This window comes from Lissotriton helveticus, chromosome 1_1 (genome assembly GCF_964261635.1).
Source record: "Lissotriton helveticus chromosome 1_1, aLisHel1.1, whole genome shotgun sequence".
In the NCBI taxonomy this organism is placed as follows: domain Eukaryota; kingdom Metazoa; phylum Chordata; class Amphibia; order Caudata; family Salamandridae; genus Lissotriton; species Lissotriton helveticus.
This window is the reverse complement of record NC_136057.1, coordinates 1,035,698,852-1,035,715,678: the sequence shown is the minus strand read 5'-3', so window position 1 is coordinate 1,035,715,678 and position 16,827 is coordinate 1,035,698,852. Positions and strand designations below refer to the sequence as shown.

General features: G+C 49.5%; 1 long non-coding RNA gene across 1 annotated transcript in view; it reads right to left on the bottom strand.

Annotated features, from left to right (window-relative positions):
* LOC144820216 (uncharacterized) overlaps positions 1-16,827 on the bottom strand; it is a 159,430-nt gene that overhangs the window by 106,068 nt on the left and 36,535 nt on the right. Inside the window, exon 2 of the long non-coding RNA XR_013607697.1 lies at positions 2,357-2,521. This is a non-coding gene — a long non-coding RNA (uncharacterized LOC144820216). The remainder of the gene's footprint in view (positions 1-2,356; positions 2,522-16,827) is intronic.

Here is a 16,827-nt window from a genome sequence, read left to right as displayed (position 1 = left end):
CCCCCGGATCCGAAAAAGACGGGGCTTAAAGGGAGTGACACCCCTCTCCTCCAATGGCTGGCCAGCATTTACGAGGCCAGCCAATGGAGAAGAGGGGTGAGTTCAAGCCCCCTACACTAAGAAACCATAAAATCTCGGAGCTTCGCCCACTTCTTACGCAGTGCGACGGTCCTCGACCTAAAAAGCGCCTCTCCATGGGACAGCTGGGCCGCAAAATCATACATTTCCAAAACGGTAAGTTGTAAGATAAATGCAAACCCTAGTGGGTGAAAACTGTGAGAGGACAAATGGCAGAATATCTGGATGTATGTCATAACATAAAGAGCTCAACAACTCCGAGCTAAACAGGAATACGTGACTCTGGAGGATTTTAAAACTATAACCTGATAAAACATGGACTGTGCACCGCAATACTATATGCTACCTCATGTATACATTAAAACACCAATATAGAGCAACTTGGCAATATTTATTGCTTCAATATCAGTCATGCTAATATACCGCTGTGTATTGTGTTGCAGAGACACCTTGCCATGCGGAGCAGGGTGAAGTCACCAGGCAGCTCCTGCAGGGTGGAGACGCATGGTCTAAAAGGGAGGTGTCACGAGCGATGGGCGGAGCCAGAAACAACGAGCCCTGTGGGCCGGCGCATCTGGACCTGTAGGGTACGGGTCAGCGACAAAGGACCCGGAGGTCACTCACTAATGCAGGCAGATTGCAGAGGACATCTATATATTGGATGTCGAAACCAAAATAAGGATACTTTCAGGCAAGAAAATGAACTGGTTCCCATTCCAACTCCTAACAGGAATGTGCCAAACAGGGACGATGTTTAAAAGGGCCAGAGAGTAAAATGCACACAGAATTTTAAAAAAATTATAGCAGGTCTCAAAGTCTGGACTTTTCACCCTTCGAAAGGGTACCCTGACACTCAGCCTGTCTAAACCGATCGCAGCTCCCAAATGGAAGAGGCTGCGCAGGAAGCAGAGTTTCACAGCATCCCGTCCTCTGCTGCAGCACGTCTCCTTCAGGACAGCCTGCTGCAGCACCCTCCCTACCCCTTGAAGAGAGGCTGCTGCAGCCCCAACCCCCTCATCCCCGTCTCCCTGACCCGTCCCGCAGAGCAGCCCGCTGCATCACCTCTAATCTCACAGTCCCAGGGACATGCTGCTGTAGACCCCTCCCTCACCATCCCCTCAAGGAAGGCTGCTCTGGGGGGACCCAGAGTCTCCAGCGCACCCTCAGCCTGCCCTTCAGCCCACCTTCGCTCCAGGGCAGGCTGCAGGCAGCCGCCTCGCCCTTACCTTCCACATGGCCGTCGGGCAGCCCCTCCTTGGCAGACATGACTTGTGCGTTTGTTGTGGCCGCCGTTTCTCAGGCTCCTCAGCTCAGGCGGCAGCAGCGTGCATGGCAGGCAGCAGGGACGGGGCTGATACCTCTGACGCTCTGACGCCCTGCCGTGGTTCCTCTCCCCCTCCTACTCTTCCTCCCTCGCTGCGGCTCCTCTCCTCGAGCGGCACACCCGCCCCCCTCGCTGCAGATTGTCCGTGACCCCTAAATGTGGAGCGTTCCTCCCGCTCTTTCTCCTCCCACTGCTGAAGAATGCGCGCTGCTAACCAGACTTTCCCCCGCTGTCCCGCGAGGTGGGAGAGGCCGCAGTGTCAGAGCTGCTGCTGGGCTTCTGCAGGGCCCCTCCCTCGCTAACACTTTTCGTCTCAACCACCACCTGCAGTGCGCTGCCTCCCACAAGCCTTCCCACCCCCTCCCTCCTACAGACAGGGGAGCCACCAGCCTTGAGAAGTCGGGCGGTGGGCCGGGGGAGCCTGGGAGCGATGAAGCCAGGTAACGGCAGCGTGGAACAACGGAACCTCCTCCGCACAGACGCAAACTACATCTGCTGTGAGCTAGACCTCTTGCGGATAAGATGCGTGTCCCCATGGGTACTCCTTTCAACGTCACCAAAGTAGAGACCAGGATCATGCACACCCTGCACAGATGCTTCTATGACCAGTCTCAATGCAGGGTTGGATTGGAATTAAAAATCGGTCCGGGCAGAAATGGCTGCCGCAAAGCTCCGAAATTTTCGGAATCGGGGGCGTGTTTTTGGGTGAGTGACGGATGACGTCACAGATAGAAAGAACCTAAAAAACACGCCCCCGAATCCGAAAAAGACGGGGCTTAAAGGGAGTGACGCCCCTCTCCTCCAATGGCTGGCCAGCATTTACGAGGCCAGCCAATGGACAAGAGAGGCGGGTTCAAGCCCCCTACACTAAGAAACATAAAATCTCAGAGCTCTGCCCACTGCTTACGCAGTGCGACGGAGTCCTCGACCTAAACAAAAGTCTGTTTGACTTACCCGGATGCGGCCGGTGACTCAGGCAGGAAGAGCTGGCGAGGGGCAAACTCTGGCCGCAGCCACAGGGGAAGTCCCATTCTGGAGATCCTTATGCTTGTCCCTTCGTTGGTCGCCAACTGTTAGAGAGTAGTTTTTCACCACAGGAACTGATACTGAATGTGTTTTCTGAAATAACAAGACACACTCTTGAACAGCAGGAATCGAGCCTGCAGTGGCATTATTTATTTAAAATAAACAAGTAACAAGTCTCAAAAGAGACATCGTTAATCAAAAATAACACCATACAATCTAGCAAGTAACAAGTGTCAAATACACATCACTGATAAAATCACGGAAATTCAAAGACAGTGAGAGAGAGAAATTGAATATCAAAATGCAATGAGGCCTTATATAGTGTTAAATAAATCAAACAGCTAGCTGGGAGCACCTCGACGTGGTTACACTATATGAGGTGATCAACGAGTTGGTCAGTGGACAGTCCTTTTAAAGAGTTTTAATAAGGAACTGTTGACCGCAAAGTCTAAACATTAGCAGGTGTTTGACCACAGAACATAACAAAAGCTGAACATTTTATCGAAAACTATTTGTGTCACTTCTCTGAAACTTTAAAGCGGAAGCTCCTTATAAGGTACATAGTTCATAAAAAGGTTATTGTTTATTTAGAGCCATGACACTGTCTTAGTTTCTTGTTCTTCTAGATGACAGATGCATCCTGCAATTGCTACATCCTCTCGATGTACAGTAAGATGAGCATGCAGAGGGCAGGGACTCGGTGACTTGTTCATCTAAAAGACAGTGACCTGAGGTTATTGGCCTTCAGAGGAGAGATACATCTGAGGTTACAGGAGGGCATGAGGCCTACTGTCTCTGTAGACGCTCAAGGCAATGTGGACAATTTAGCGCCAACCCAGTCTATGGGCTGGCAGGAACATTTGAGACTCTCATTCTTCAGATGTGGACAGAATGGGCATGGGGCACTATATGGTAAAACTAGACCTTGCTTCAGAAGCACCCTATTCTCTATCCGATATGGAACTACTGTACCCCATGCGTTACCACCCATCACCAGATTACCATTGTAATGCTGTCACAAAGCTCTGTAGCACACTGACGGACCGAATATTGATGAAATGAACTCTTTTGTGGCTGCACCACACAGCCAGCTAGACAGTCTTCAGTATTTGAAACTGATAGGCATCTCAACTTTAGGTGATGTGTGAGTCCTCAAACATAATACATCTTTTGAACAGTTGTCCACGTATTTCTTTCTACAGAAAACGCAGTTCTTCAGATATCTCAGCCTTGTTTGGAGTTATCTACTTTGTTTTCGGTTAGGACAATTAATCTCCTGGAGCCCAACGTAACCATGGAGCAGATTGACAGGGAGGTATATGCACAGTATATAGGTCATTGAAGGTTAACACACTCGACCCTCTGTTGAATCTATGGGAAAGCTGGGAGCAAGTCCTTGTTTACCTAGAGGGCAAAGAGTGGGAAGAGGTTAAAAGGCCCTCATGTTCTCTGGCCATTTCCTCACGCTTTAGGTTGATTCATGTTAAATACTTCCACAGAACATACTTCCACTCTGCTAGGCTGCGGTAGATGGGAAGGGCCCCCATCCCCAACTGCCAAAGTTGTTCACAGCACATGGTATTGTGTTAGAAATTGGGATTCTGGCTGGCAGAGGTATGCACCCTGTCCAAGCAAGAACCACTATCCTGAACACTCAAAACTGGCTAACGGAGAACCACCTCCTACTCAGCACTTCCAAAACTGAATTCTTGCTAATTTCTCTTCTGAATTACACCACTAAGGTGGACCTCTGGTTGAACTATCTCACTGCCTTCAACTTCCTCCTATCATTATTGATACAGCCAAATCGCTCGGAATCACCCTGGACAAACACTTAAATTTGAAGAACCACATTAGTAATGTCTGTAAGGGTGCGAATCACCTGATGAGACAACTAAGGAATCTCAAACCTTTCCTCCCACAAACTGACTTCAAGCAGGTGGTTCAAGCGCTGGTTCTGCCAAGGACAAACAATGGCAGTGTGTAGGAGAGTAGGGTCTGCAATCCTATGATCACCCAGATTTTTGCTTTTTGCTGCACTGGTTTACGACTTTCCCTGGCTGTGGGCCTGCTAATCAGACCCACAGCCTAGCTGTTCTCTCTATCCAAATTGTACTCAGGTACTGAATTGGCACTGGGCCCTCTCCAAGTCCCTGTACCCAGGGCTGAGGTGCACCCAGAAGTCTCCCCGGGGCTGAAGCATGTATTATGCCACCCCTGGATTGACTAACTAAAACTGACACAACTGGCTGCACGACAGCTGGGGCAAGGTGGTGTACTCACCCTTTGCTTTAGATATAGTATGCCTATATCTAACCCTAAAATGGACACACAGATCTCCTATCAGTCACTCCTATGGCAGGCCTTAACAATCCTGAAGGCAGAGTGCGTGGAATCGTGTGAGATGGTGCTCTGGCATGAGCTGAGCCTGTCTGCGGCTTTCGGGATCTATCCCTTAGCCGTTTCCATGATATCGCATACCATATACTCTTAAGTGCATTATAATCCTCGCGGTTATGTGCCAACTCTGGTATCGCTTTATCAAAACATGTCGAGTAAGGTGTCATACGAATTGGAATACTAACCCCTCGCCAATTCTGGCGACGGGGTTAGCATTCCACCCTTCTAGAGGGACACGACATGCCTGTAACCTATAACCCGGTTAAAAGTCAGACAGAGCCTTAGCATCCACAAAATGGATGCTGCCACCGAGACACAAGTCTGCCCTCCTGCTGCTGGGAGTCCTCCCAGAGCAGGAGATAAGGACAAAGGGTTTCCTGCCAGGGGCGGTGCCAGCACCGTCCCAGACAGGGTTTTGTGTATTGTAGGTAGGCAGGGCTTTAGAGGAAGGTGACTGCACGTGGCACCCCGGTGCTCACTGTGCATAGGCTGGCTGGAACCAGTTCCAGGGTCACTCCAGACCCTGTGCTGGGGAAAAGCCCGCCAAGGAAGTGGGTGTAACCACCCCCCTCCTGGTCCCACCCATAGGGCAGGACCTAGTCGCGTGCCAGCCCCTTTTTCCCAGATAAAGGTAGAGACTGGCCCCCTTCCAAATCAGATCATCTTTGGAATCAAGACACGACTTTCTGCGAAAGGACTTCAAGATTTCCTTCTTCAAGATTCTCCCTTGTGACTAAGGAGTAGTCACCCTGCATCCGCAGGCACCATCTAAGAACACTGCGGTCTGCTGCACGTCCTTCCTCCGGAATCCGACTGCCCAGCTCGACGAGACCCGGCTTCCCTGGCACCTCTGACCTCTACCCACCTCTACAGCCCAGCTGAGAACCGTGGGTGCGACGAGACCTCGAGGGACCGGCCATCGCCAAGACTGCACGACTTCTGCACAGCAAGCCCACCGAGTAATTTCCTGGTGAGTGCTTTGGGGTCCGAGAAGCCCCCACCCTGAGCAGCTCCAGCACCGAAGAGCAGCCCCCCCAGCATCTCCACGATCGGCGTGGGGGCCCTTCTGCTTTTGCTTTGCTCACCGCGTTGTTTGGCTACTAGCCCGCTGGCTTGTGGCCTTCTGAACGACGCCCGACGACAACACTGCTGCTGGTCTGGTTGCTCCAGACTGGCCCTTGCTCCCTTCCAGAAGAGGAGCACCCTGGACCCTCCTGGTCCACTCAAGACGCCATTTTGAGTCCACCGCGTGGGCTTGAATTAGCCAAGGCTTGTTGCCCAATCCTGGGTAACTTCGACGCCAACGACTTCATCCTTCGTGGGACAGCTCGCACCTCCATCCTGGTCGCCGACAACGCCTCCTGGTCCGAGAGACTGCAGAGCCCAGCAGTGCCCACTCACCTGACTGCGGTGACTTCGCCCGGTGCCATCCTGGTGCCCACTTAATCACTGGCTAGTGATTCAAGAACTTGGTCCCCTCTGCTTTCAGGTTTCTTCTTCCTTGATCCAGGCTTGGATCCATCGAACTTTCCTTCACTGGTCGCCTGCCAGCAACTTCCTTCTTCCAGGCTCCTGGTCCGGCAACGAGATCCCCGACGTCTTTTCAGACCTATGCAGCTGCAGCCCCTGGGCTAGGTAACTTCGGCACTTCGGTGTCCCAGCATAGCCTCACTATCCAAGGGTCAGGATCCACTGTCGTTTTCTCCCTACCAGGTCGGGTTCGCCCGTGAACACTAACTTTGTGAATTCTAGCTTCCATAGACTTTGTCCCGCATCCCGCGTGAGAGTGCACACTCTGCACCCGAGTCCCCTGGGCCTCCTAGTAGTAATCTAACGATTCCCTAGTCCAGTCCTAGCGATTCCAAAGCCTATTAGAACTGTTACTTACCTGCTAGTAATTCGCATTCCACTTTTAGCGTATATGGTTTTTCGTGCCCCTCGGGCATTTGTGTAACGTGCTAACTTAAAAGTATTTTCGTAAGAGTTTTGTTGTGTGCTTAGCACCCTGTCCTCATAAAGAGTACAGGGTTGTTGTGATTCTAATAAATACATTGTTTATTTTCATAACACTTGTGTGGTGTCCTTTCACTGGGTGTTCAAGGGGTAATGTGATGGTAAAACAGCTGGCTTAACACGCCCTCTAGAGTCTTAGCCTTAGACTGCTCGTATCCATGCTACTAGGATAGCTGGTCTATAAGGTTGACTTACAACCAATCATCAATAAGGGTTGTTTGGACTGATATATAGTGATCACTAGAATAGTGAGCACTGCACATCAGGCCAACTTCTCACATTGGTGGCAGCGGTGGGATTTGAGCTTGCTGTTGTTTTACCACACATGCCCTAAGAATATCTTGTGAAAGATCACATAAGTACTAAAGGTACATATAACTTAGCTTAGAATACTCTGAGTTCTACTGAACCAGCTGTTGTAGCTCCTAGGGCCTAGCACACCCTAAACTACAACTCTAGCAAGGGATCAGTAGGCAAACATATAGTGTAGGTAAGTGCACCACTTACACCTCACTAGAAAAGCATGTCGACTCAGGGGGACTCTACTGAGACTCCCCTGGTCAGTGTTGACCCTCCACAGGTCACTTCAAGATATGCAGCTCTCAATTTTCAGGAGATGAGGCAACTCTGTGTCTCCAGGAAACTGAAGCAGGGGTCTAACCCCACCATTCCCTTTCTGATAGGTCTCTTAGAGACATATGATGCCAGAAAGCTCTCTCAGTTACATGAGAGCATGCCAGCCTTAGAGGGAACCTCTGGGGATCCAGACCTCCCCAACACTGATTCAGCAGTTGAGGAGGAGGATCAGGAGGTACTCTCTGGGGATGAGGTAGACAAGGGTCTTGAGGTAGTCAGAAGGCTAACTAGGACCAACTTAGACTTACTTGGGCTAGGATCTGGGGGCCCCCCAGTACTAACCCGAAGTGGGCCTAACCTTGGAGTTAGGAGAGATAGATCTCTTTCTAGGGACTCCAATAGATCTCTGCACTCTAATGCCTCTTCTCAGGGGAGAAGGAATCCTCCACAGAGGAGATTTACTTCCCCTCAGAGAAGGGAGCATGAGGCTAGGATGAGACAAGCTGAACTGAGGATTGAAAGGGAAGAAATTGCCCTGGCCAAAGAGAAGCTTGCCCTGGCAAGAGAGCAGCAGATGAGTGGGCTAATTCCCACTGGTGGCAGCAATCTCCCAAGAGATAGAGAGAAGGGTTTAGATACTAAACACCTGACTAAAATAGTGCCCCCCTTTAAGCAAGGGGATGACATCCAGAAATGGATGGCTGCTCTGGAGAGGGCCTGCACTGTGCAGTGCATTCCCCAGAGTCGGTGGGCAGCTATACTGTGGCTCTCCTTTGATGGCAAAGGTAGAGATAAGCTCCTCACTACTAGAGTTGAGGATGCTAACAATTACCAGGTCCTGAAAAATGCACTGGTTGATGGGTTTGGTTTAACCACTGAGCAGTACAGGTTGCTGTTCAGAGACACCCAGAAAACTCAGTCTCAGGACTGGTCTGACTTTGTTGATTGTGCCACTAAGGCTTTGGAAGGCTGGCTACTGGGTAGCAAGGTTACTGACTTCAAAGGATTATATAATCTTATTATGAGAGAGCAAGTCTTAAATAATTGTCAGAACCAGTTATTACACCAGCACCTGGTAGACTCTGATCTGACCTCTCCACAAGAATTGGGTAAGAGGGCAGACAAATGGGTCAGAACCAGGATTAGGCCCAAGAACCAAGGTGGTGACCAGAAAAAGGAATCAACCAAGCCTCAAGAGAAGGGTGGGAATAAATCTACAGATCAAACCACATCAGGGCCCCAAAAATCCTCTGAGGGGGGTGGGTCCCAGAATCCTTCCAACAACCAGAAGAAACCTTATTGTTATCCCTGTAAACAGGTGGGTCATTTAAAAACTGACAGCAGTTGCCCAAAGAATAACAATAAGGAAAACATACCCCCAAGTAACATTCCCAAACCTCCTGTTACTACTAGTAGTAATCCCCCAGGTGGTGGGAGTGCCCCCAAGAATTTGGGTGCATTTACTTTGGGAGTTCCTGGGGACTCTGGCCTAACCAGGTCCCCAAACTTAGATACTCTTGTCTGTGAGACTGGCATGGGGTTTGCCAACTTCACAACTTGTCCCAATACTTTGGGCAAGTACAGACAGGAGCCCCTCATCAATGGTATAAAAGTTGAGGCCTATAGAGATACAGGGGCTAGCATCACTATGGTGACTGAGAGTCTAGTCCCCTCAAGGCAACTTTTACCTGGTGCCACATACCAGGTGACCAATATTGATGGAGTACAGAGAGATCATCCCATGGCAGTGGTCAATCTCAGCTGGGGAGGTGTCACTGGCCACAAGAGAGTGGCAGTGTCACCAAACTTGCCTGTAGATTGCCTACTGGGGAATGATTTAGAGCTCTCAGCCTGGGCTGAAGTTGAGCAAGAAACCCATTCTAAAATGGTAAACACCCATGGTAAGGTTAGTGGGGCAGTGATAGCCACAGCCCCAGTCCAAGATGTCCTCCCTGAACAGGTCAGGAGGGTTGTGCCAGTCACAACCCAATCTCAGACAACTTCCTTCCCAGAACAGGTTGTCAAGGCTGTGATGGTCACAGCCCACACCCAAACTGAGCCCCCTCCTGAAAAGGTTGGGAGAGTTGTGATGGCCACAGCTCAAACTCAGACAGATGACAGTGTTGTGAAGCCTGAAACTATGGATCACTCCACTCAGACAGAGAGTATTGAGGAGGAAGAGAAATCTCCCTCCCACCAGACTTTAGGAAAGGATCAGCCTCCTCAGGGAACTGATCTGACCCCTTGTGAAGAAACTGCCACAGAGGTAGTCAGGCCTAGCCTGGCAGAACCCCTGATGTCAGTGGACCCTTCCAAGGTGGGACCCAGTCTGGAGCAGGTAACCTGCCCCTCTCTACCCTGCCTCAGTCAGCCCAGGGCTGTAGAGGTCAGGGAGGCCAGTGTTGGACCCCAAAGGGCCCCCTGTCCAAAAGAATTCCCCAATCAACAGATTAAGGGCACTGAAGCTAGTAGTCCTAGCCAAGTGAAAATAAGACACACTCCTGAGGGATCCCCCTTAAAATTAGTTAGGGACCTCCCACAGATGGACACTGTTGGGCACAGCCAAACTTGGGACCTGAGGGCCCCAGACCTGACCTGTCCCTCCAGTAAGCCAAACAGAGGGACCCAACCTCCAGCTGTAGGTAGCCAGAGGTTGACCCCGAGAGCCCAAAACAACTCAGTCTTGGAAAGGAAGGCCTCTATGGTGGATGATGATTGGAGGAAGCTGAGCCCAAAGTTAGTGGAGCCTCACTTCAGTACTCCATTTCAGCACCAGCCTTTTTCTTTGACAAAACACACCACAGGTAGAGATTCCCTATGGTGGAGACCCTCAGACACCCTTAGGGTGAGGGGTTGCTTAGTGGACCATGACCTAGGGGGTAACCATGCCAGTGCTGGCACTTCCTTAAATGGCCACTTAGGCAATATAGGCTTACCTGGACAAGGATAGCCTTATCTCCTTTCGTTTGGAGGGGGGTTATGTAGGAAGGTTGATCCCTGACTATGGTTGCCCCCAACTTTTTGCCTGGTGTTTTGCTGGTTTTCTGACTTAGTTGACCAGAGGCCCTGCTATTCAGGACCTCAGGCCCACTGCTCTCTCTGTAAAATGGATTCCATGTACCTTAGGTACATATCTAAATTGGATACTGAGCCACCTTATCAGTCCCTGTACAGTGTACCTTAGGTACCCAGGGCATAGGTGTACCCAGGGCCTACCAGGGGCTGCAGCATGTATTATGCCACCCCTGGCTGGCCATCCAAATCTGACACAACTGGCTGCTTGACAGCTGGGGCAAGGTGGTGTAATCACCCCTTGCTTTAGATATAGTATACCTATATCTAACCCTAAAAATGGACACACAGATCTCCTATCAGTCACTCCTATGGCAGGCCTTAACAATCCTGAAGGCAGAGTGCTTGGAATCGTGTGAGATGGTGCTCTGGCATGAGCTGAGCCTGTCTGCGGCTTTCGGGATCTATCCCTTAGCCGTTTCCATGATATCGCATACCATATACTCTTAAGTGCATTATAATCCTCGCGGTTATGTGCCAACTCTGGTATCGCTTTATCAAAACATGTCGAGTAAGGTGTCATACGAATTGGAATACTAACCCCTCGCCAATTCTGGCGACGGGGTTAGCATTCCACCCTTCTAGAGGGACACGACATGCCTGTAACCTATAACCCGGTTAAAAGTCAGACAGAGCCTTAGCATCCACAAAATGGATGCTGCCACCGAGACACAAGTCTGCCCTCCTGCTGCTGGGAGTCCTCCCAGAGCAGGAGATAAGGACAAAGGGTTTCCTGCCAGGGGCGGTGCCAGCACCGTCCCAGACAGGGTTTTGTGTATTGTAGGTAGGCAGGGCTTTAGAGGAAGGTGACTGCACGTGGCACCCCGGTGCTCACTGTGCATAGGCTGGCTGGAACCAGTTCCAGGGTCACTCCAGACCCTGTGCTGGGGAAAAGCCCGCCAAGGAAGTGGGTGTAACCACCCCCCTCCTGGTCCCACCCATAGGGCAGGACCTAGTCGCGTGCCAGCCCCTTTTTCCCAGATAAAGGTAGAGACTGGCCCCCTTCCAAATCAGATCATCTTTGGAATCAAGACACGACTTTCTGCGAAAGGACTTCAAGATTTCCTTCTTCAAGATTCTCCCTTGTGACTAAGGAGTAGTCACCCTGCATCCGCAGGCACCATCTAAGAACACTGCGGTCTGCTGCACGTCCTTCCTCCGGAATCCGACTGCCCAGCTCGACGAGACCCGGCTTCCCTGGCACCTCTGACCTCTACCCACCTCTACAGCCCAGCTGAGAACCGTGGGTGCGACGAGACCTCGAGGGACCGGCCATCGCCAAGACTGCACGACTTCTGCACAGCAAGCCCACCGAGTAATTTCCTGGTGAGTGCTTTGGGGTCCGAGAAGCCCCCACCCTGAGCAGCTCCAGCACCGAAGAGCAGCCCCCCCAGCATCTCCACGATCGGCGTGGGGGCCCTTCTGCTTTTGCTTTGCTCACCGCGTTGTTTGGCTACTAGCCCGCTGGCTTGTGGCCTTCTGAACGACGCCCGACGACAACACTGCTGCTGGTCTGGTTGCTCCAGACTGGCCCTTGCTCCCTTCCAGAAGAGGAGCACCCTGGACCCTCCTGGTCCACTCAAGACGCCATTTTGAGTCCACCGCGTGGGCTTGAATTAGCCAAGGCTTGTTGCCCAATCCTGGGTAACTTCGACGCCAACGACTTCATCCTTCGTGGGACAGCTCGCACCTCCATCCTGGTCGCCGACAACGCCTCCTGGTCCGAGAGACTGCAGAGCCCAGCAGTGCCCACTCACCTGACTGCGGTGACTTCGCCCGGTGCCATCCTGGTGCCCACTTAATCACTGGCTAGTGATTCAAGAACTTGGTCCCCTCTGCTTTCAGGTTTCTTCTTCCTTGATCCAGGCTTGGATCCATCGAACTTTCCTTCACTGGTCGCCTGCCAGCAACTTCCTTCTTCCAGGCTCCTGGTCCGGCAACGAGATCCCCGACGTCTTTTCAGACCTATGCAGCTGCAGCCCCTGGGCTAGGTAACTTCGGCACTTCGGTGTCCCAGCATAGCCTCACTATCCAAGGGTCAAGATCCACTGTCGTTTTCTCCCTACCAGGTCGGGTTCGCCCGTGAACACTAACTTTGTGAATTCTAGCTTCCATAGACTTTGTCCCGCATCCCGCGTGAGAGTGCACACTCTGCACCCGAGTCCCCTGGGCCTCCTAGTAGTAATCTAACGATTGTGGCCTCCCGAAACATAACTTGGCACCCCTTAAGTCTGTATTGAATGCAGCGGCCATATTGAACACGGGCACAAAAAGATCTGCGCACATTTCCATAGTTCTAAAATCTTTATCCTGGTTGCCTTTGAATGCAAGAATACAGCTAAAGATTGCCTGCCTGACTCACAAGGCTCTCCACCTCAAAACACCCAAATACCTATGTCAAAAGCTAGAACTATCTGGAGGTGGTAAACCCTCAAGAAGTGCTAACATCTTGCTTCTTAAACCAAAGATATTTCGCAAAAGGAGAACTTGTCAAAGAGCTTTCTCTTGCTCCGCTCCTCGGTTCTGGAACTCTCTCCCTCCTGAAATTCGCAGAATCACCTCCACGGTTGCCTTCAAAATGGAAGTTAAACGATTCCTTATGTGCAAGTTCTTACCCTAATTTGGCTCTTTTCATTTGCTTGAAGATACTGGTCTTATACCTTCATCTCTTGTACTGATGTTTTTTATCCCTTGGCCTAATCTTGTCTTCCCCTCCCATTTCCCGCTAGTTTTGTTTCTTTAACTATTGTACTGCTGTGTGTTAACCTCTGTAACTATTTCCTTTGATTTGTATTTGACGCCTACCTGACCATCCTTAATTGTGAAGCGCTCTGATATCCTTCGGGATCATGTTCGCTCTATAGAAAACTTTATAAATAAATAAATAAAATCCTAGCTGGGGTAAGTTATAAACACACCCTAAATGAACCTATGCTCACCCCCTGGTAGCTTGGCACAGAACAGTCAGGCTTATCCTAAGAGGCAATGTGTAAAGTATTTGTGCAACACTTCAAACAGTAAAACAGTGAAAACACCACTCAAAAAGAGACCAGACCTGCATGGAAATGATTGAGCTTAATTTAATGGAGAAAACAAGACCAAAACCATAAATATACAAGAAGTATAACCAGAGTTACAAATGTTTTAAGAATGAACTCAAATGTAGTGCTTAGAAGCATAAGGCACCAACTGTGATGGAGCACAGGTTGGACACAGTGACCAGCCTTTGTCTGCTGCAAAGTTCCTTAGTTGCGTCATCGACAGAGCAGAGATGTGAAAAGCAAAGTGGTGATGTGTCGTCATTGGAGGCAAGATGCACGAAGCAAAAAGGTGATGTGTCATCGTCGAACCACAGGATGAAGGCAATGCGTCGGGTTCGAGCCGGGCAAAGTCAAAGATGTGTCGTGAATGGAGGCGATGTGCCGTGCAGCTGGCAATGCAATGGACTCAATCCTTAAAGCAGCGGCGATGCATCGGCATTGATGGACATTCACCGGTTCTGAGCGGCGCAACAGTGTTAATGTGTGGAATTATGCTGGAGATGTACTTTATACATACTTCCAAGGGACCAGAAATGGATTGACACCACTGGCAGGGCAAGACTCACAGATGGCCGAGTCCAGGTGCTGTAGCACAGTGAGTTGGAAGTCTTTGATGTTCCTGAGACAGGGGGCAAGCCAGCAAGCACTTGGAGTCACTTTGGTTCTGGGTTGGAGATATGCAGGTACAGTCCTCACTCCCAGGCAGGAGGGCAACAGGCAGCAGGTCAGCACAGCAAAGCAGGAGTCCAGCAGAGTGCAGTTCAGCAGAGTGGCAGTCCTTGTAGCAGCGCCACAGTCCTTCCTTGTAGAGTATCCAAAGATCTAGAAGTATACTGAAATAGTGGTTCCTACTTATACCCAGTAGTGCCTTTGAAGTGGGGGAGACTTCAAACAGATGCCTTTGAAGTACGCATAATCCCTGCCATTCATGCCCTGGCTTCAGACTCACAACAGGGGGTATGCAGCCTTTTGTGTGGGGATATGACACAGCCTATTCAGATGTAAGCGGCAGCTCCTCCCTTCTATCCTACCCAGGATGGCCCATCAGGGTGTGGATGGACCATCAGTCACACATAAGATCCCTTTGTGTGTGGTTGTCTAGAGGGAATGCACAAAGACCAGCTATCAACCAACCAGACATGAATTCAGAAACAGGCAGAAGGCACCAAATGGTTAAAGTAAGAAAATGCAAACTTTCTAAAATTGACATTTTCAAAATTACAATTTAAAATCAGACCTTACCTTCAGTCATGATTTTAAATTGTGATTCCAGAGACACCAAACTTGAGGGTCTAATCCCTTCCCAATTGGAAATTACACTTATAAGATGTAACAAGGTAATCCCAATGTTATTCTATGGAAGAGATAAGCTTTGCAGTAGTGAAAAACAAATTTAAGAGTTTTATCTATTAGGACATGTAAAACTTAAAAGTACAGGTCCTACTTTTTACATACACTGCACCCTGCCCTTGGACTGTCCAGGGCCTACCTTAGGGGTGACATGTGTATTAAAAAGGAAGGTTTGAGTCTGGCAACTTGCCAGGTCGACCTGGCAGTTTAAAACTGCACACGAGAGCTTTGCAACAGTGTTGCAGGCCCCCTAGTAGCATTTAACTTACAGGCTCTGGGTACATGTAATTCACTTGACTAGGGACTTATAAGTAAACTAAATTTGCCAATTGTGGATAAGCCAATGTTACCATGTTTTAGACATAGAGCACATGCATTTTAGCACTGGTTAGTAAAGTGCCCGAGCCCTAAAGCCAACAAAAACAAATTCAGTAGTAGAAAGGCAAAAATGTTTCAGGGTGACCCTGCAGAAGAAGCCATTTTTAATGCTACTTTATAAACAGATTTGTGAATGCCCGGTGATTGCTCAAGACTTGAAAAAATGACACCAAGTATTGGTGAGGCTGTCCAGCCACCCAACGAACAGTGTTTGGTATAATAGATCATTGTGGGAGCTCCATGAGTGCCCAGCCACTGTTGGCAGGAGGTTTCCTAGTAGAAAAGAGACACATTGCATGTCACTGGGGAAGTGAAAGAGTCCTTACACTGGAAGAATGGATGAGAGGCATGGATTAACCCCTTAAATCCGAAAACAAATATTTATAAAGCAAGGGGCTGCTCGAATAAAGACAAAAAGTAAGGACCCTCCATCTGGGAACATTCCCATTACGCTTGAAATAGATAACACATGCGGCTATCTGTACATAATATGTAAAATTTGTCATGTGCCTGAGTTTGTAATGTTTCTACATGAAAATAATAAAAATTATTTTAAACAAAAAAGAAAATGAGTATAGGTCCGATGAGGCATTTTTTACAATTGTGTTTTTAACAGTTTTTATCGATTGATCAATAAATGTGACTATTTTCTTATAACTTAGGAGTTGCAATTGCAATGTGTTTGTGCTTATAACTGTGGGCATCCCTTATTTTGACACTGGTGTGGAAGGAATACTGCATGAGCTGGGGTGATTACTAGTGACATACGTCCAAGGGAAATTTTCTTTTCACTGTTCATGTTGGTACCTAGTCCCTTGGTTGGTTGGGCCACTCCCTCTATAATTTTAAGAATCCTGACAACCAACACCACAAGTACATGATGTCCTCCAGCACCGATTCCCGCGACACCGCTTCTGATGCTGCCCCAATTCGAAAAGAGTGCGTGCCGTAGTCAGCAGCTCGCACCCCCTGCCTACCTGTCGCCGACCTAAGAATCACCAGCAGCTGATAAGCTGTCACCCTTCCCCTTTGAATATGTAGGAACACCACACACGGATCCCTTCCGCAACCTTCTGCCCAGCGCCTACCCTAAGCACCCTAGTGAGGAAGCCCTCGACTTATCCCCCTCTTTCTGCTTTCAGCATTCTATTCGGAAACGCGCGGAGTGACGAGCATTTGGTGCTTGCATCCCTCTTAGCCTGCAGCTCACTCCGCTATTCACCCAGCCCGCGAATAGTCTTGTACATAGACAGCCACCTACATTTTTGAAGTAGCTTTTGGACCTTCAGTATTTTGAAGTATCTGGGGATTTTCTACTGGTGGTCGATTTTGGAGACAACCTGTTTACTATCCCAGTGGAGGCTCCATTTGAAAAATAGTTCAATACATCTGGAGGTGTGTTCTCCTCCTTTTACCCATGTCCTGATTAGGCCCGAACTCCTGGGCCGAAACGCGGCGACCCCACAAAACCGAGGAGTCCAACGAAACTTGAATACCGATTAAAAATTGGTTACACACTGTTCAAATGTAGTAGAGGGTTGAATGTTCCCCTCTTGTGTGTATTGGACT